Here is a 21,802-nt window from a genome sequence, read left to right as displayed (position 1 = left end):
ACATAGAGAATCCGACTATGAGTTAGAACAGCTGGATTCTGGATCAAGTGCTACGTTAATACTATATGGCCATTGGTAAGCATGTGATTTTCTCTGGAGGAACAGGATAGGCAATAGTGACAGCCCTAGGAGCTGAAAACACACACACACACACACACACACACACACACTACAACTTAGCAGCCATGTTTTCCGCATAATTTCATTTGTTTTAAATATCATAAAAATCATATAACATTTACCCATTTAATGAGGGACTGAGTTACAGAGCCATAGAAATGCAATTAGTAACTATAAATCCACAATTTTCTAGTCAGTAGTAAAATATAATCCAATTGCTCCTATTAGTCAATTTCCTCTTACATATACCCAAATTTTATTTTATTCCAATTAAAATATTTTACCTAAAAGCTATTAAGGTGTTATAGTAGCAATAAATAGTAGCAATTTTGTAAATTACATACCGTGAAGGCAGCATTGTGGCAGAGTTACACCTCTGCCTGTGTCACTGGCATCCCTTATCAGAGCACCCATTTCAGTCCCAGCTGTTCCATGTGTAATCCAGATCCCTGTTGATGCGCCTGGAAAAACAGTGGACAATGGCACAACTACTTGAATCCCAACAAACCATGTGAGAGGATTGGGTGATGTTTCAGGCTCCTGGCTTCAGCCTGGGCCAGACATGAACATTATTTTCATTTGCAGAATGAGCCAGTTAACAAAAGTATGTGTCGTGTATGTATGTTTCCCTTTCTGTCAGTCGTTGAAATAAGTAAAACCAAAGTCTTAATTAAAGCATAAAATATGTAGTACTGATTCATTCTCTTCTTCAGTCACTATGTTTAAATGCTCTCTATATAATAATCGTTAATCATATTATGCATTCCACAGATCCATGGACTAACTGTACGTATACACATAGCTAGCCTATGTAAAAACAAGTCTTTGAGTCAAAAAGCATAGGACAGGTACCTCTCAAACTTTTCTGTTCAATTTTGATGATCTACTGCTACACAAATAATGCCCTGACCACTCAGGGGTGAGGTTACTCAGATGCTCCTCCATTTACCCACCACGTTTCCTTCCTCTGTCTACACACCAGCTTCCTGACCTCAAACTCCCCATGCTTCGTTCTTATTTTTCTGAGGATCGCGTGGCTGCCTCTGGCTGCAAGGTGCATCACATCTCTGTGCAAGAGCAGACTTCATGACTAACAGGCTGGACATATGCAGCCTTGGAGCTTGCCAAAAACACAGAAATATGATAGTAAAACCTGAAAACAAACCCACTCCCTAAATAATCAAAGAACGAGGAAAAGGTATTGATAATTGTGCATAATGAAGATGTCGTTTGTGGTCTAAGCTATGAAGTTTTCCCCTGGGTTCTTTTGTGTTGTAGTCAAATTCACAGGACCCCTAAACTATATCTCCCTTTAAATTAATTAAGAGAACACATACAGGCACTTAAGAAATCATGAGACTTTAACAGTAATGTTCATTTTTTTTCCCCTGGTGATTTCAACAGCAATTTTTTCATGCATATTTAGGTGACTAAGAGACGTTTGGAAAGTAGCCTTGGGATGACTATTTTGTTCTTAGTTCATTGCACGTTAAACAAGCTAACATTAGGCATAACAGGATTTTGGCACAGGAACCGCACCCATACACTCCCTCTTCCTACACTTTTGTAGGGAAGACACTGCAGGTGCAAAGACATATTCTATGCATGGATTGGAGAACGCAATCGAAAAAAAAGATAGACACAAGCATGCAAACACACACAAACTTGTTCTTAGTTGTTGGGTCAGAGTGTGGCTACCACATAATAACCATCCTAGGCACGTTCTTTCCCAGCAGTGCTCCAGGCTTGGGTCCAAGAGTCTCTGAAGGACTTCCCAACTCCCACACCCTCAAACCTATAAGAGCTGAAACTGAGATGCTATTTTCTCACACAAGTGGCTCAGGTGGGGCTGTTCAGGAAACCGGTCCCAGTGAATGGGGAAACTGCGGCTTCAAGTTGACTCTTTGCTCTACTTCTGACAGTTGACTCTGGGCCTTGCTCTCCCACTGAGAAGCACTAAAGCAAGTTGGTGAGCCACACAGACAGGAGTGAAACGGATCGCTTCTTGGCCTTGTGGCTAAGATCAAGTTAGGAGTGATATGAAAGATAAGGCTTTGCTGGGTTGCCTCACACTCACAACACTGGCAGAGCTCAAAAAGGTCTGGGGCCTTTTGAGTCCAGAGTGCCCATACATGGGGATGTCAGAGGAAGGTGTTAACATGGTGGACAGTTCCTTTGTGTTGTCCTCCAGCCCCCTGCCCCCTAAGAAAGAGGATTTGCTCTTTTTCTAGCTTCCCAAGGTGCAGAATTACAATGGATGACTCAATTCATGGGAACATTAAATGCACTTTACTGTTAGGAATCACATTCACATTAGTTTTGGCAGTCTGATCATGAAATTGGCAGGGTGTAGAACGATTTGGACACCACACCATGAAAGAAGGAAGGGTAGTCTACAGGGTATGTCTTGCTATACATAGTGGGACACAGACATGCACTAAAACATCTGGAAACTGCTATAACAGAGAAAAGGGAAATTGAGTAAAAAGCCCGAGGCCACAAAATGACAAACCCTTTTCAGGCTCCACATATAATGAAGGGACAATAAGTAAAGGGACGGTTAATTTATTGCTATTGCTTATCACGTTGATAGATGAAGAAACTTGGTATAAAAAACACTTCATCTGGATACAGTGGCATTCCATTAAATGAATTATGTATAAGGCAGTTCTCATGAAATTTGCATCCTAGAAAAGAAAAGCCTGTTAATAAACAGTAACATGTTCACATAGAAAGCGGCATGGATACGGTGCAAATTTTTCTCCCGAGAACTAAAGTAAAAAGGATCAAATAAGTTAGTTCCCCTGTAATAAAAAAGAGTATGAACCTAAAGAAACTGAAACTGATTTTTTCTCACTTGCAAGAAAAGAATTTTAGCTACAAGCAGTTGATGCAGAGAAATAGAAAAGCAAAAAATAAAGAATGTTTTGAGGCATTTTCTTCATGTTATACGTCCATTGTAGATTCTTTAGTTTGGGTGAGCACTAAAGAACATATTTTTTTGAAATTTTGAAACTTTAAGACATGGTTGTGAAGAAATATTAGAGCATGAAAAACTAGAAATTTGAGATATTTATTGTAATCCCATTAAGTTTGTATTAAAGATACACAACCTTCTCCAATGTGTACATCTGTAAATGAATACGTATTCACAATACTACATACCTGGCTAATGAACAACAAATAACATTAAGCATTGTGTGACAAGACTCATATACATTTCTTCCATAATAAAAGTATTTTGGTTTTCTTTTTTTTTTTTAAAGATTTATTTTATTACAAAGTCAGATATACAGAGAGGAGGAGAGACAGAGAGGAAGATCTTCCGTCCAATGTTTCACTCCCCAAGTGAGCCGCAATGGCCGGTGCGTGCCAATCTGAAGCCGGGAACCAGGAACCTCTTCCAGGTCTCCCACGCGGGTGCAGGGTCCCAAAGCTTTGGGCCGTCCTCGACTGCTTTCCCAGGCCACAGGCAGGGAGGTGGATGGGAAGTGGAGCTGCCGGGATTAGAACCGGCACCCATATGGGATCCCGGAGTGTTCAAGGTGAGGACTTCAGCCACTAGGCCACGCCGCCAGGCCCAAAAGTATTTTGTAATCTAGGTTATTTTTTAGAATTTTCAAATTTGTATTTAAAGGGATGAACAGAAAGGAGAGACTAAAGAAGAAGGTGGAGGAGGAGTGGAAAAGATATCCCATGCCCTGGTTCACTCTGCTAATGGATGCAGAACTACGTCAGTCTGAAGCCAGAATCCTGGATCTTCTTCCAGTTTACCATGAAGGAACAGAGTCTCAGGACTTTGAGTTGTCCTCCACTACTTTCCCAGGCCACAATCAGGGAGCTGGATGGGAAGTGGAGCCGCTGAGGTATAAACTAACACCCCTATTGGCTGCTAGTATTGGCAGGCAGTAGATTATCCAACTGATCCTTTACACTAACCTCTGTAATAATGCTCGAAGTCGCTCATTACTTTGTTGTTTCCATGTACTTTTTTTTTATTTTAGCAAAATATACATGAGAGCTTCCCATTTGAAACATCATTAGGTGCACAGCTCAATGGCTTTAAATATGATTGTATTGTGGACCAACCATAATGCACATTTTAAATAACTTAAAATTTGACAAATAATTTGTTTCTAACTTGTTAATATGAACTATGCCACAATGAATACACCAATAGTTATACATATTTCAGATTATTTTGTCATAAATATTTCTTCACCTGTGTAGCAAAGTATATATGAATTAAAATGTCTATGTATGATTGTAAACATAAGTTTTTCTTTTATGTTTTCTTCATGTGTCTGACAGGAAAAAACAGCAGTATTTCAACATTGCATTAATTTACATTTATTTATTTTCAAATAGTACTGAATATTTGGCATATTTAGTTATAATGAATTACAAGGTATTGGTCTCCGCATGAATTCACACTTACTACTGTTTATACGTGTGTTGTTGGGAAATATGTATATTTCTAATGTGACGCTGCTAAGATTTATTGTGAAAGTTCATTAGCAGTTTTTAAAGAGGACTTTTTTTTAAAGATTTAGTTATTTATTTTTTAAAGTAGCAGGACAGCAGAGGAAGAGAAAGAGTGAGAAAGAGATCTCCATCCATGGTTCGCTCTTTAAAGACCTGGAGGAGCTGATACTGGGCAAGCAGAATCCAGGAGTCACAAACTTCATGCGGGGTCTCTGATGTGGATGGCAAGAACCCAAGTACTTGGAACATCACTGCCTTGGTTCAGAGTGTGTATCAGCAGGGAGCTGTGTTGGAGGTGTAGGAGGCACTCTATTCCAGGCACTCTGATATGAAACAATCACTTACTCTATTGTACTCTTAAACAGGAATCTTACAGTTTGTTCATGTGCTCAGAAAATGTGCCCTTAAGTGTGCTGTTGCAAAGACTGGTGAAGCCGTCTTGATGTGCCTCAGAACATGAGCATCCCCAAAAACCAGACACTCCGGGTGGACACCACCACCATCAGACATGCTGGAGCCATGGCCAGGAATCCTACCTTAAAAGGAAATCAAGCCATTTTCCACAGTAAGTCCTCCTTTAATAGGGACTTTCCTATGCGAGAAAGAGGCTAATTTTTTCATCTTATAACACAGGAACACCAGAAATACGAAAATTAAAATAGCTGTACTAAAGGAAGTTTGGAATTAAAGGCAAGGAGACCTTACACTAACTTTTTCCTGGCCTCTTGACATCCTCTGGTCAGTCCCAGGTTAGTATCACAGTCATGCTCTAATGGAATAATTTGATTAGGAAAGGGAAAAAATTCATAATCTAGTTCTGCAGCTTCTGTCTTGTACTTTTCCTGTTTGTGAGTGGGAGATAGAATTTTTCATCCGTGTCACCTCCTTCCCCACAGAGGGCTACTAAGAACCCCCGGGGGGCTGCAGGCAATGTGGACAGAGGATGTGCAGTCATGGCAGGGGAAGCTGGCAGAGACCCCAGGGGGGCTGCAAGGGCACAGTGGCAGAGGTGCATTTGCTGTAGGCACAAGTGATCATCCCACACAACGCACATTCCCTACAGTGTGTCTTATTTTCCTGCAAACATGTTTTACTCCCAATGCCCTATGGAGAGTTTCCTTACCTCACTATCTCTATGCATATGGTCAGCATCATTTTCACCTGCGTAGCTTTTTCCTGCATCTCTTTAGCATAATTCATTCATCCAGCAGAGCAGTGTGGTGCCAGCCCTTCAGAGACGAGGTTTCAAAGTGCAGTCAGTTTGGGCTGTGAATTTGGGGATGCTTATAACCCCCAAGGATCATTCTCATAGCAACATCCACTGGAGAGAAGATGTAGCTGACCACAATAAACAGAAAAAAAAAATACATCGATTGACAAAATCAGTAAGGCCATATTCACTCAGCCTTTCACTTCTACATATACAGCAGTACATCAGAAATATTTTTAAAATTGGTGTTCACTGACCACTGGCGGATGATTCTCTTTTCATTATTCTCCAAACAATGTAACATAGCAGGACCACCAGCCACATGTGTTTACACTGTATTTGCACCTTAAGGAACCAACAGATAACAAAGTAGAGAAGAGGATTTAGGTGCTATGCGAGCACTATGTCATTTTATATAGAACACTTGCTCATGTGTGCATCTTGATATGTCTGTACTTGTGGTAGAAGATGAACCCAGGAGCTCATCAATGGGTACTGAGGGATAGCTTCATTTACTAAAGTGTGTCAAGGCTTTTGCCAAGGCTACAAAGTTAATGCACACCGAAGGATTAAATGCTTCACCTTGAGAAGGAGCTGAAACAGAGTGCCCAACGGAAAACCCAGGGAGGGCTGGCCATTCAGCCTCATGGTTAACGTACCTGCACCAAGATTTGGGATGTATGAGAGATTGGCTGACTGGCAAGAACCACTTTAATTATCTTAATGCTTACTGGAAGCCTCATGCTCTATATTACATTAAGTTGTTAAGGTTGATCATTTCCTTAGGAATGTATCATTTCACCTAAGTTTAAATGTGCTAACATTAATAACCTACAATGCTATGGACCTATTCAAAACCTCCTCACTTCATTTAATTGCCTAAATTCACATTTTAGAATCATTTTCTATTACTGATTTCTAATTGCACCACATTCAGGACAAAGTCTGCAGTATTTCAAGCCTTTTAAATTTATGCAGCTTCATTTATATCCTGTCTTTTGGTACATTGCTTATATAGCATTTATTAAAAATATTTATTTTTATGACATTCATTTACCTTTAGACACACATATAGTAATGTGCAATTTATTAATTGGGGTATTGCCCCAATTGTACTATAAGAAATCTTAGCTTTTGTTCCTGATTCCTGATATGCAGCTTCTAAAACCCTAATAGCAGTGGCTGGGTTACTGTTACCTTAAAAATATGTACTTTTCATCTTCAGTTCCTGAAATAGTCCCAGAAAGACAGTTGAAAAGAACATTCTTTGTCATCTCTTGTCATCGCTAACAAACACTTTCCTTCCAACCATACCTGAGTTCCTGCTAATGAGAAAGCTCCTGTGGATGAGGGATTGCTTGCCATGGGAACCAGCATTTGATTTGCGAGATGGTACTTCAGTCTCACGCACAGACCTTGGAGGAAAGCAAGAGAGGCTGGATGGGGAGTTAACAGTGACTTAATCTTACCGCAAAGTGAAGCTTCTGTAAGACTCCAGCAGAGGTCTTGAAAGTGTGCTGAGTAGGGCACACACATGTGGCAGGCAGGTGGTGGCAGCCCGAACTCCACAGAATGCAAGAGTCGTTGCACACCTTTTCCTCTGTCTTCAACTGGTCGTTTATTTACATTCCTTAAAATAATTTTTGCATGGAGCAGCTGTTGCACCTAGAGGTTGTGACTTTGGAGCATTCACAGCCCATAAAAAAGTATTTGGGCTCACAGCCTGTCTCAGGCTTCTAAGCCAGACTCTGGAAAGGCAGCTCAGCAATAGATCCTACCAGTCACATGGGTGGCATGGATGGAGTTACCTTACGTGTCTGTGGCTTCAGTCTGGGCCAGCCCTAGAATTTAAGGAGTGAAAACTAGTTGATGAACGCTGACTCTCCATGTCCATCACCTTCTCAAATAATAATTCTTAAAAATCACTGCTGAGAGAGTTGCCATGTGTAGTAAATCTCCAGTGGTATGTTAGTAAACTAATCTAGAAAAATACAAAACCTTAGGATGGGGTTTGGTATCTGGTATGCAGCCAAGTCTGACAGATGCTGTGGCTATACTGGGGAACACTTGCTGCCACTTGACATTGGACATGGGGAAAGTGGTTTTACAGGACTGAGCCCTTACTCTACAGAGCCAGCACTAACTGTGGGTGATTGGTGTAAACATGGAACGTTTGCTATTTTCTGCCAAAAATTGCAGACTTTCTGGGTGAGAGGAAAACCCAACACGTTTAATATCAAAATTGTTCTCTGTGAACAGAAAACCATTCTTTTAATTAGAAAGATTTACAGAGAGAAGAACAGGCATGGACAAAGATCTTCCAGCCACTGTTTCTCTGCTCCCAGTGAACCATGATGTTCAATGACCACAACTGCTGGAGCTGAGCCAATGTGAAGCCAGGGAGCCTGGAGACACTTCTGGGTCCCACCTCAGTGCTGGGTTCCAAGGCCTTGGGCCATCCTTGACTGCTTTCCCAGACCACGAACAGGGAGCTGCCATGATAGAACCAGTATCCATGCGGGATTTTGGCGCATGCACGGTGAAGATTTAGACACCAGGCCATCAAGTTGGGTCCAATAGTTTCTTTTTCCTAGTTATATGCATTTTCTGTAAGATTACCATTTGGGGAACAATGATATGTCACTGTGAGTTGGGTCACTGACTGCAGCACAGCCATCCCATGTCGGTAACTCTTTGAGTCACAGTTGCTCTACTTCAAGTCCAGCTCACTGTCAGTATCCATGGGAAACAACAGAAGATAATCCAAGTTCTAGAGCCCTCTCCTGTGTGTGGATACAATTCCTTCCTCTTGGCTCCTGGCCCCAGGCTAGCCCAGCCTTGGCTATTGTGACCAACCAACAGATGGATGATCTCTCTTTCTGTTTCTCCATCTCAGTGTCTCTGTCTTTCAAATAAATAAAATAATAATGATGATAATGATAGATAGGTAGATATAGACACTAGCAATACTATAACCAGCAACACTGAGCTTTAAAAAGTTTTATAAGTCAATGTTTAATTATTTGAACTGTTTATGAAATAAGCATGCTACATTATTAATTACAACAATTAGCCTGTTTCTTGATTTTGTTGTTATAACTGTGTCAAATATTCAAATGTAAGCTATTCAAACACCTGACTGTTTCGTCTTCAACATCTCTGTTCCATACTAGGTTACCAGATAGTCTTATATTTGATTTATATTTTTAATGATGCAGAATTTCTTAATGCTTCTGATTGTATCTCCTGAAAACAACACTCAGTGGTCTCCTTGGAGCCATTGCTGATATCCACATATTTCATATAAATCTGTTTTTACTTCCAGGAATTCTCTTCAATTTTCTTGGCTGTATGATTAGCCTACAGTCTACTGAAAAGGCCCTAATTCCTTTAATGATTACACAGTCTCTAGAAATCTTTCAATATGCTTTCCTCATTGGAAGATGACTTTGTCAAAATTTACATAAACACTTTTAAAGAATCCTTATTTATACTCTGTCAATTAATTCCGTAACGTTATAAATTGTTGCTGATGTTATGTCGGGGCTTTCGATTGATAGGGATGATACTCTGCCGGCTCTACCTTCAGGCCAGAGATGGTCTCCACAACAAGCCGTTGAATTTAACTGGACAATAAGATGACGGACTCTGTGCTTGGTATATGCTTGCAATGAAAGAATCTCAACTGAACTTGAACTGTGGCAAAGCAATAAGGTGGAAGAATCCACCATGGGGGGAGGGTTTGGGGAGGGGTGGGGGGATTCCCAGTGCCTATAAAAATGTGTCACATAATATGATGTAATTAATAATAATAAAAAAGAATCCTTGTTTATTTAACAGGTAATGAACAGGAAACAGGCAAATAGATGCTTTCCATCTATTGGTTCACTCTCCAATGGTCACAACATCCCTGGCTGGATCAGGCTGAAGCCTGGAAGCAGGAACTCGTTGGGGTCTGCCATGTGGCTGACAGAGCCCCAAACACTTTATCCATCATCTACTGCCTCCCATGGGACAGAAAGTCAAGACATTAAACCACCAAACACAGCCAGGGTTCAAACCCAGTCACTGCATCATGGGAGGTAGATACTCCAAACTCCATCATAAATACCAAGCCAAAAAACCACCGCAAATACTTTCTATTCAAGTAATTTTCTGTTCTACTCTCACATTTTTAAAAATATTTTTAAACATTTTTAAACATGTTTAAATTATTGTAAAATCAGATATACAGAGAGGAGAAGGGAAAGAGAGGAAGATCTTCTGTCCAATGATTCACTCCCCAAGCAGCCGCCATGGCTGGAGCTGTGCCGATCTGAAGCCAGGAACCTGGAGCCTCTCATAGGTCTCCCACTCAGGCTCAGGGTCCCAAATCTTTGGGCCATCATTAACTGCTTTCCTAGGCCACAAGCAGGGAGCTGGACGGGAAGCGGGGCCTCCAGGATTAGAACCAGCACCCATATGGGATCCAAGCATGTACAAGACAAGGACTTTAGCCACTGAGTTACCACACTGGGTCCTCATATATGTTAAAAATCGACTTTTCCTCTTGTATTGCATATACTTATCAATTTTCATTTTGCATTCATTTCTGATGCCTTCTGAGAAAAGATTTCATTTCCTCATAACTACATTTTCTTTGTAAAGTTTGTGATCCATGGATTAACTTTTTGATTCAAATATCTTAATTTTCTTTATTGTTTGTTTTAATTCTGTTGTAAAATCATAGTGGAGAGATAGGGAGAGACTTCCATGCACTGATTCACCACACCTTTCAAATCTTCTATTCCTTCACCACACTCCTGAACTCTGAACATCTGTAATAGGCAGGGCTGAGCCACACCAAAGTCAGGAGCTCAAAACATTGTTGCATGAACCGCTGGTACCGTAGTACCTCAGGCACCACCTGCTCCTTGGTTCTGCATTAGCAGAAAGTTGTAATTAGAGGTGGAAAAGTCAGGACTCAAACCAAGCTATCTTACATAGATTGCAAGTTTTTAAAGCAGCAAGAAAGCACTGCTCCAAATGCCTTGTATAAAAATGACTAAATCTGGGCCTGGCATAGTAAGTAGCCTAGCAGCTGAAGTCCTCACCTTGCAAGCACCAGGATCCTGTATGGGCAGCGGGTCTAATCTTCTAGTAGCCCTGCTTCCCATCCAGTCCCCTACTTTTGGCCTAGGAAAGCAGTAAAAGATGGCCCAAAGCTTTGGGATCCTGCACCCATGTGAGAGTCCCAGAAGAAGCTCTGGGCTCCTGGCTTTGTGTCAACCAAGCTCCAGACATTGTGGCCATTTGGGGAGTGAATCAGCAGCCGGAAAATCTTTCTCTCTTCACTTCTCTGTATATCTGACTTTCCAATAGGAAACAAATGATAAACAACTCCTTTAAAAATTGACTAGTTTTGCTATGTGTTTTAAATTGGTTATTCCTTACATAACAATTACTTATCTTTTTTTTCTACCCCGATGGATACTTCTTCCTTTACCCTTATGTATCATTTTAGGTTATTTGCAATTGTTCACCAGAAAGTTCTTTTCGTTTGTGGATCTTCTTTCTGTGTTGATTCTTTTTGCATGTCTTGTTATTTTCCTCAGAAGGTCACAAATGACTTGGCTCTCATCTACATCTGCAGCTCGTACAACCTTGAACAACCCAGAAAACCCTCAGCCTCTGCTTCTGCAGACCCTTGAGTCTGGGACAGGCCAGGACAGAGGGGTGGAGCCTACAGCACACACCCAAGAGCAGATCCACTCCCTGTTTGCCTCCAGTCCCTCAGCAGCCCTGCCCTCTCAGGGGACTGTGTGTGTCCCTCTTCCCTGGTTGGTTCTTCACTGTGTGCTCACTGGATCTTGGAGTTGGGTGCCATGTGGGCACTAGTAGGATTCAGAGAGCTGCTGTCCTGATAAGCTGGATCAGTCAGTCCCAGGGGAAGCTCTTCAATACTCCTGACATCTCTGCACAGCATGTGCGTGGTGCTCCAGCCATCCATGCTAGGTCACAGAAGGCAGTGGTCTGTCTTGAGAAGCCAGGAGGATTCACAATGTAAAGTGCTAACACATTCCCTGGCCATTCATGAGGACCTTTTTAAAGCAAAGATGCTACTTTCCTGACAATTGGATTCAATTATCTCCTGTCAACACAATATTTGCCTCCTCTCACAAATCTGTGTTTTTCTCATTTTTCTTTTCCTGCTTTATATTATTCATGAAATCTTAGATTAATAGGCCATATTCTCTGAAATAAATTCAGGAAAATATTTTTATCTTCTTGTATAAATGTCTTTTTTGGACTTATGTTTATTTTCTTTGAATTTTATTTTATGAAACAGTTTAATAGGCATTGCCCCCTCTCCATTTTTCTCATCTCTAATCTTTCACTAGGTGTCTTTTGAGTGCTCTCAGAAGTCCATCATACTGCCATTAAGGTGTCTCCAAACAATGTAGGGACTTATCTGTTGTTTCACTGTGAGTCCATCCTTGTATTGCAGGTACAGGGATATATTCTCTGTTTCTGCTTATGGATATATTTATTTCCACTGCACTTCCATTATACCTTCCCTTGAATAGAGTCTCCATCAGGGTGAGAGGGAAAAAAAGAAAAAAATATATAAAATGAAATAGTGAACCTTCATCTCCAGGCAGTTATTGATCTCATAGCAGGGGTATCGATGTGACGGTAGGGTAGCGCAAAAGGGTGTCTAATATCTTCCTGTAGAAATTAATGATAGTGTATGACCCATGTGGTTCAAATGAGAGTACAATTCAGTCTTATGAAACATTTCAATTCTGTTATCTATAGCCCACCTTCTTCTGAAGATATTAAATTGAATATTTAAGAAATAAACGGCTGATGTGCTTATAACTACAGATTAGTCTATGCAGTGTGATGAGAGTTCTTACTGCTCCATCCTGCTGGGTATATGACTCGTCCCTTAGCCCAGCATATCCATAGCGTATGAACTGCACCTTCATAAGTCATTGATCATTATCAGATTGTCATGCCATCACATTGATTCTGTTGAAGTAACTCTTACTTTATTTAATAAAAATTCAAACTCTATAGATGTAATGTTGGCAATTTGGGTATGCAAATGAGAAGAGAAAATGTACTTTTTTTGAAGGAGAAGGTGAAACGTTTATGTGAAATAAGGGTAGAAAGAAATTCCATGGTACGAATACTAAGATCTCTGGAAAAAGTGAATCATCACTCTGTGAAACTGTGAAGCAAAAGAAAGACATCCATGCTGCTTTTGCTGCTGAGCAAGAAACAAAGAATGCGTGATACGTGTTTGGTTGAGAAGGCAAATATGTTAAATTATGGGATTCAGAACTCTTCCTCGCTTCAGACATCCACTGAGTGTCTTAGAACTCATCCTCCATGGAAAAGATGGAAGGTCTAGATGAGAAAATGTAGGCTCAAGGAGTTTGGACAATTTTCCTTTTCCAGAGGCAGCAATGACAGTACACAGACTGGTTCATTTGACTGCAATCCACAGTGCTTTAAAAAGAATTTGTATCACACAACAAATAGTACCCAGAAGTCATTTCTAAGAACATCACTTTCTCATTGAATAGAAGAAAATCATCATGCTTTACAAACTCTATAGCTCTAAGTTCATTTCAAATTTACTCAGAAAAATCAAACATACAGGAGTTATATCCAGTCCCAAAGGTTGGTTCATTTGCACTTAATGGAGCTGCGAAATGGCTGTTGAATAAGTTCAAAGATGATTGGAGCTACATTTTTAAGGTCATTCAAAGCAGAAACTGCATGCACAAACCTTGGTTGCAGACACTGAGCACCGATAATTTAGAACCTCTGCAGCGCCATGCACAGAAACCTTGGAAATCTCTCACAGGGTTCTAGTATTGTGGCACAGTGGGGCAAGCTGCCATTTATGACACGTCATCCCAAATGAAAATACTCGTTAAAGCCCTAGCTGCCCTGCTTCTGATCCAGCCCCTAATCAGAAGCTGGTCTAAGTGATTGGGCCCCTCACCGATGCATGCATGTGGGAGATCTAAATGGAGCTCCTGGCTCTAGCCACTTGGCCCAGTTCTGGTTGTAATAGCCATATGCCGCTACCAGATGGAAAGTTCTCTCTCTCTCTCTCTCTCTCTCTCTCTCTCTCTCTCTCTGTTTCTCTCTCTTTCTCTCTCATTTAAAAATACATGATTTTTTTAAAGGAAAGGAAATCACTCAGAGTTCCACTAGGAACATACCAGCTCTCTTTCAGAAGATGTCATTTCATACAATGCTCTGAACACTATTTCTTTTCATAGTGTAAATCACTGAATTTTTAATCACCAGCTGTTGGGTACCAAAACCCAGACTCTTTAATCAGATATTTTCCCAACACCAAGTTCACACTTCTGTTGCTTCCCCATCCTGATTAATCCACTCTGTGTGACCAGCATGCACAAGGCCAGCACAGCCATACACAAGTAGTAAAGCAGGTTCTATAACTCCATCTCAAACAGAACTTATTGCTGAGCACAGGAGCCAGGTAGAGAGCTACAATCTATTCACTTATTCACTTTCTTATTTGGGGGCCAGTCGTGTTATAAAAATCACAGAACAAAAATATTTCCTGGGTTACCTTGTGCATTAACAATTTCACCAGCAATTTTATGTTACTAACCCAACCAGATTGGAACACATTTGTGATTCTGGGATTAGAATGTAGATTTTCCCTCAAATTTTCCCTCTTTTTTTTTTCTGACATCGCAGGAGGAAAGGGTATCCCAAGGCTTATAAAGCAAAGCCCCTGGGGTGTTTGTCTTTGTCACCATGCTGTAGGTACTCTAGCAGATGACACAGCAGTGGTCCAGTGAGGGCACTGTGATGGGGATGCACATAACAGGAAAGCACATGGAGTCTCCCAAGCACCTTCTACCCTAACAGCAGATTTCGCATTTGCCTAGTTCCCAACAGATGGCTGTCTTTAGGGAATGGTCTGAGAACTGGCATAGCTGTCACGCACCAGCATCCAGCCCAATATCAACATTCCACTGTATCAAGTGATAGACCTGCCCCATGTTTTTACTGAGATCCTTTCATTGCACAATTTGCAGGCACCACCCTCTCTCCAAGGCATCTGTATTGTAGCTGTAGAGTCCAAACCTAAACAAACAAAACAAAACAAAAAACATAATCTAGTGAAAGTGTTAGAAGTTAACATAAAAAGTGGGGACTGGCACTGCCTTGCAGTGGGTAAGCCTCCACTTGCAACAGGAAACCATAAGGAAAGCTCTGGTTTAAGTCCTGAAGGTTTTACTTCTGATTCAATTCTCTGCTAAATAAGGCAGTAAAGAATGGCTCAAATACTTAGACCTCTGCCTGTCATACAGAAGGCTGATGCAGCTCCTATCTCCTGCCTTCAGCCTGGTCCAGCCTGGCTGCTGTGATGCTTCAGGGTATGAACCAGCAAATGGAAATTTTATCTATCTATCTATCTATATATCTATCTATCTATCCATCCATCTAAATTTCTCTGTAACTCAGCCTTTCAAATAGTCCTTTGAAAACAAAATGAGGCGGGCCCATTCACTCAACATTTGCAAAATACAGAAAGCATGAGGGATAAATTAATTTCTTCAGTACCTTGAAGGAATGGATATTACCCTAGCCCTCCCACAGATGGAAAACCGTAGCTCAGGGACTTGTAAAGCTTCACAATTCACAAAGAACAGAACCAAGACTTGTACTCAAATTAGGATAACTGTGGAGACGAAGCTTTCAAAGAGAGAACTCCTCTTACTATTGAGTGCAGAGACCACAGGGCATTGCTGAAAGAAGAAAAACACAAATATGTGTTTTGTAACTTATTTATCTAAAAGTAAAACATTCCTCATGAGATTGTTTCCCTTTTGTGACATGTTGCTTTGGATTTCCATTACCTGGTGGAAGAATACAACCAAAAATATTTTGGCAAGCTTATAACCCTATTAAAATGGCAAGGCTCTGTTATTAGTTTTCAAGATTTAATGGTCTTTCTATAAAGATCATTTTTATTTTTACAATGATCTTATATCTAGAATTCTAGTGTAAGAAAATGATGTGAATTTTCAGATTTTCTTGGACATAGTATGAGGGGATCCATGAACTGTATGCAGTCCAAAGATGATTATTTTGAAATATTTTCAACGCAAAATATTCAAAGACTGTGTATATGTAATTGAAGCAGTGGTAAGTCCCTAGAAATCTGGCTGCTGCTAAAATGGAGCAGAAATAAGGCTTGGCTTTCAGAAAGCTACATGTGTGAATACAAAGTAAGTGTTCCTTAATACATGCAAAAAACGTTAAACATTAGATGTCACAAGTATTACCAGTAGAATCATGCTAATGATTTAAGTGGGAGTGAAGCAACATAATAGTAGCTGTTATTTGTTACCTGTAGGTGATGTGCCAAGAGCTGGGCCACGTGTTCTGTCTGCCCTCCTCTTGTTATACTTATTTCCTAATTTCTCTGAGATGCTGGAGCCTGAGACATAAAGAGATTAGGTAATGTATTTATGTAGCAGAGAATGTTTGAATTCAGACATATCCACCTTTGTAATGCTTCTCATTTGGCAAATTCCCTGAGTTTTCAGCTTAGTTGAGGAATGAACCCAGACAAATAACGTTCATGAAATCCAGAGTTTGGACACTTCTGATTGCGCTTTCTCAACATTGTTAATGTGACAGAAAGCTCTGCCCAGTGATTCACTCTGCCCCATGGTGTTTTCTTCACATACACCTTTTCTGAAGCCTGTTCATGAGTGGATGAGACATTTATATACCCGAGGCCACTGAGCAATTTATAAAAAGGTTTTCACATTAAGCTGAAACCACATTGTTAGATATCATCTGATCTAAGGCACAAGTTACTGCACTACCTGGCCAACAACATCATCAATGAGACAGTGAAACTGCAAGTTATACGCGAGTACAGGCTATCAGAACCAAAGGGATCTCAAGAAACTGTTTTGTAATTTGTTTATATAACTAGGGAAACTTGCTGCTTTTCTTTTTCACAGGTAAGGAGATGGAAAGGGCAGAAAGAAAAAGAATGAACGGTGGGGTATGAAGAGAGAGTTCTTCTGTTGGCTGATTGTCTCCACAGATGGCTGTGACTTGGTCAAGCTGGGGCCAGGAGTTGATAACTCAGTCCAGGCACAGCTTATGGGTGCTGAGACCCTAGTAACTATAACATCAGCTCCTGACTCTTAGATTCTATGATAAACTGAAATAAGGAGTAAACTGGGACTCAATTCCAAGCTCAAGCATGGGTCGAACACCAATCCCTGAGCAATGTTGAAGTGAGGGGTCCCTATCAGGCTACAGAACATTTGACAAAGTGACAGAATAAAGAATAGATCCCTCAGATTCTCAAATAAACACTACTGTCTATTTTGTAAATATTAATACATTTATATATACTTGTATTCAGGACAACGCAAGGAGTATATAAAAACACACAGAGATCTACTCTCCAAAATCTCTTCCCATCTCTATTGTAAAACTACCCCTCGCCCTATACGCAACATTATCATGAATGTGGATACGTATGTTCATTCATGCTTCTTTGCATTCACAGTATCAATAAACTAGACAGAAAAACTTGTGATTTTGTTTACATAAATGACCCAATGCAGTTTATGACTTTGAAAGGCATTATTTCTTTTTTTAAAGATTTATTTATTTTTATTAGAAAGTCAGATATGCAGAGAGGAGGAGAGACAGAGAGGAAGATCTTCCGTCCGATGATTCACTCCCCAAGTGAGGGCAACAGCTGGTGATGTGCCTATCCAAAGCCTGGAACCTGGAACCTCTTCCAGGTCTCCCACACGGGTGTAGGGTCCCAAAGCCTTGGGCCATCCTCAGCTGCTTTCCCAGGCGACAAGCAGGGAGCTGGATGGGAAGTGGAGCTGCCGGGATTAGAACCGGTGGCCATATGGGAACCCAGGGCGTTCAAGGCGAGGACGTTAGCCACTAGGCCACGCCACCGGGCCCAAGGCATCCTTTCTTTACCCAACATTTTATTTTAGTAATTTGTGTTTATGCCATAAAAGTGGTTTTATTCATTTGAGCTTCTTGCTGTTATCATGCTGTATGAATACAATCATCCATTTCTGACTATTGCAAGTTTGTTGGTTTTCCTTTTTCCTTCTCTACTCTTTCTGTGAACATAAAGTCGGCCTCCTCCCGTTATCCACATAGTGTAATTTAGCATGCCATCTTCAGTTCCTCACATTTCTATGAGTGAGCCATGTGTTGAGTGATAAAGTTGTTTGTTATGTTTACTCCTATATTCTGTAAAATACCAGATGCCACCAACTTTCATCCTGTTTTGGTTAAACATCTCTCCGATGTAAAATAAGAACAGAAACAACACTAGCATTTATCTCTGTCGGAATCGTGCAGTCCTGTGAGATGCCCCTGCTCACACTCATGATCTGATCTCTATGTATGAAGGTCATAGTTTGAGCACATCTGGCTGTCTCTAAGTTAATCTACTAATGTCCAGATGTTTTACAAATCATGATTTTTCATCTCAGTGAGATGGGAAGCACAATAGAGTTTTAGATATCATTTTGATTTCTAAAAAGATTTATGTAGGGCCCAGCGCAGTGGGAGACATGGAGGAAGTTCCCAGATCCTGGCTTTGGATCGGTGCAGCACCGGCCGTTGCGCTCACTTGGGGAGTGAATCATCGGACAGCAGATCTTCCTCTCTGTCTCTTCTCCTCTCCGTATATTTGACTTTGTAATAAAAATATATTTTTTAATTAAAAAAAGCAGATTTACAGAGAGAAGGAGGGATAAAGAGAAAGATCCATCAGCTAATTCTTGGCCTCAAAGGCTAGAAATGAGCCAATCTGAAGCCAGGAACCAGGAGTTGCTTCTTCATCTCCCGTCTGGGTGCAGTATCCCAAGGCTCTGGGCCATGTTCTACTGTTCTTCTAGGGCATAGGCATGGAGTTGGACGGAAGTGAGGCAGATGGGACACAAACCGACGCCCACAAGGGATCTTGGCACACGTAAGGCCAAGGATTTAGCCACTAGGCTATAATACCAGGTCCCACTTTAATCTTTTTGCAATTTTCCTTACCAACACTTCTGAAGTAAGTTGATTCCATCATTTTACTTACTTTTTTCATATTCCCCCAAATTGCTGTGCTTTATTTTGCAGTTTCAGTAAATTTAACTATCTTCTTTGCTTATCTTTGTTTCTTGAATTCCACTTTTTGTTTTTAGATTCAGTTATAGCCCAGTGAAATACTTGTCTTTGGTTAGAATTTTCAACATGTTTTAGAATTTACTAGTAAACTCTCCATTTATAAATGTTTGAAATCTCTACCTGAGAAACAGCTGGGTGTTTCCTTGTAGCGATGGCAACCAACCTGGGCTGATATTGTGATGTCACATGGCACATCACAATGCATCTCAGGCAATGACCAATCAGAAGGCAGAGTAGCTATGACACAGCAGCCATGTGCAGCTACACCAGGCGGAGCTCTCTCTCAGACCTTGCCTCACAGGGAGAACCAAGGTGCAGCATCAAGGAGGTGTTGCCAGTGAGAAATGACAGTACCGCTTAGAGTCTGAGACGCAAGCCGAGCAGTCCTCTCCTCGAAGGAAGAGCTTTACTTTATGACAGGTGAGTCCTGGCATGCCAGGGTAGACCTCTGGAACTTTGCCATGCATCTGATATTTCTCTGGTTTGTTTCCATTCATAAGGTATATATATACATATATATATATATTTTAATCATCAATTCACTCTTCATGTTCTTCAGTTTCCCTGTGACCAATCTAAGTGGCAGATTTTTCTACTTTCTTTTGTCCTCTGAATAAGTTTGCCATATGTGAACGTTTCCTTTCCAATTCTAGAAAACTCTGAGCTGTTATTATGTTGAATATTGCCTCACTGTGATTTTATTGTTTTCTTCTGGAATTCTTATGTGTCTTGGCTCTTAAAACCGGGTGTTCCTTATCTAAGGCTTTTTTCTTTTCTTTCTTTTTTTTTAATGTTGGTGGTTGTTCTTTTTTTATATTGCCTGTAACATAATCTAAGAAAACGGTCAGTATTGCCATCCTCCTGAATTCTTTTCAGTAAAGGTCTGATTTTATTTGCTGATATATTTTCTAAGTCCAATAGTCTCTTCTATTGTTAAGCTTTTTTATAAAAATGTATTTATTTATCTTTTTATTAGATAGATTTACAGAAAGAAAGAAATATATAGTGAAAGATCTCTTGTCTGCTGGTTCATGTTCCACATGCCCACAATGGCTGGAGTTGAGCTTATTAGAACCCAGGAGCTTCCTCCAGGTCTTCTGTGCAGGTGCATGGTTCAAGGGTTTGGGCCATCTTTGACTGCCTTCCCAGGCTACTAGCAGGGAGCTGGAAAAGAGAGGGAGGATTTATGACACATGGGATCAGGGCAGATGCAAGGCAAGGACTTAGCAACTAGGCTATCATGCTAGACTCTGTTGTTCAGATTTGTAATAACATCTGAACTTTTTTATTATTCTGTGTTTGCCTTTATGTATGTTTCTTCTGCATTACCATCCAGTGATTTCACAAATATCTAAAAAGGCATTTTAAATTACTCAATTACCTTCAGCTATCTGTGGGTTTTTTTAGACAGCTCCTCTTTTCATGTTAAAATTCTAATTAGTACAGAAGGGTAAGCACCAAAATTTGGAAAAGTAGTAGCAAAAACACCAAGAAATCAGCTTCCAGCTGAGACTTGAAGTGCTGACCATTGTTGCTTTTAAGAAGAGAAAGCAGAGGGGATGTATTTCACACAATCCATCTCCACATACACACTGAAAGTTAGTAATTAGGCTACCCCAACTGTCTTCCATGTAAACAGTGGGGAACAACAGGGTGGAGCTCTCAGAACCTCCTTCCCACCTTAGCAGTAGCCTCCTCAACTCCTACATTCTCTCCAGTGGTCTACTCCCTGTACAGTCACAGATATTTTTTTTTCCTTCGTTTGCAGCAGCAAAATTTTAAAAGAGGGAGAGACAGAGTGAGAAACATCTGCTAACTCACTACCTAAATGGCCTCAAGACTGGATGTGAGCCCGTCTAAAGCCAGGATCCCGGAGCCTCTTCCAGGTCTCCGACAACAGTGCAGGGTTTCAAGGCTCTGAACCATCCTGTACTATTTTCACAAGCAGGGAGCTGGCGCTAAACTGGAATAGCCAGGAAATGAACTAATATCCATAAGGGATGCTGGTGCTGGCAGGCAGAGGATTAATCAGGTGACCACCCTGCCAGCCCAAGTCAAAGTTACTTTAAAAAAAATTCATTTATACTCAACTTTATTCCTAAATCATTGTTTTTTCATCATTAGTGATAAAAATCAAACACCTGAAGATACTCTTTATCTGTTCTCAGTGTTGTTCACATTTTAGTTTGCAGATGAAACACAGTGTACTTCCTGCTCAGCAGGGTGATGGGGTGACCCTGACACTGTGCATTCTAACCAGCTCCCAAAAGGCACTGATGCTGCCAGGCACATTTTGAAAGAAAGAGTCCTATATTCACGTTACAGAGGCGCACATAGACTGAAAGTGAAGGACATGCAGAGAACTGCATAAATTCCTGGATACATGTAATCTACCAAGATTAAATAAAGAAGATAGACACAATCTAAACAAACCCATAACAAGCAATGAGATTGAAGCAGTAATCAGACTTGTTTCCATCATGGAAAAGCCCAGGACCTGACAGTTCTGTTGCCAAACTCTAGAAAACATTTCAAGTGGAACTAACTTTAACACTTGTCAAATCATCTCAAGATACTGAACTGGTTGGACTCTGTTAAACTCTTTTAATGAGGGCAGCATCCTTCTGATATCGAAATCAACAAAGACACAACATGAAAACTAAAGATCTATATCATTGAGGGTGCAAAGATTCCCAAGATTAGGAAACCAAATCCAATGTCACAAAACATTATCAGACCTCATGAACAACTGGGACTTATTCTAGA

The 21,802-nt window shown here is 40.6% G+C and overlaps 1 long non-coding RNA gene across 1 annotated transcript; it reads right to left on the bottom strand.

Moving 5' to 3' along the window:
* Positions 1-421: 421 nt before the first annotated feature.
* Positions 422-19,074, bottom strand: LOC131480293 (uncharacterized). Its single transcript, XR_009245395.1, has 3 exons — positions 18,948-19,074; positions 16,209-16,298; positions 422-581 (listed from the first exon to the last, which is right to left on the bottom strand). It is a non-coding gene; the product is annotated as an uncharacterized LOC131480293 (long non-coding RNA).
* Between the last annotated feature and the right edge of the window lie 2,728 nt (positions 19,075-21,802).

Source organism: Ochotona princeps, chromosome 5, assembly GCF_030435755.1.
Source record: "Ochotona princeps isolate mOchPri1 chromosome 5, mOchPri1.hap1, whole genome shotgun sequence".
Taxonomy (NCBI): domain Eukaryota; kingdom Metazoa; phylum Chordata; class Mammalia; order Lagomorpha; family Ochotonidae; genus Ochotona; species Ochotona princeps.
This window is presented reverse-complemented; position numbering and strand designations above follow the sequence as displayed.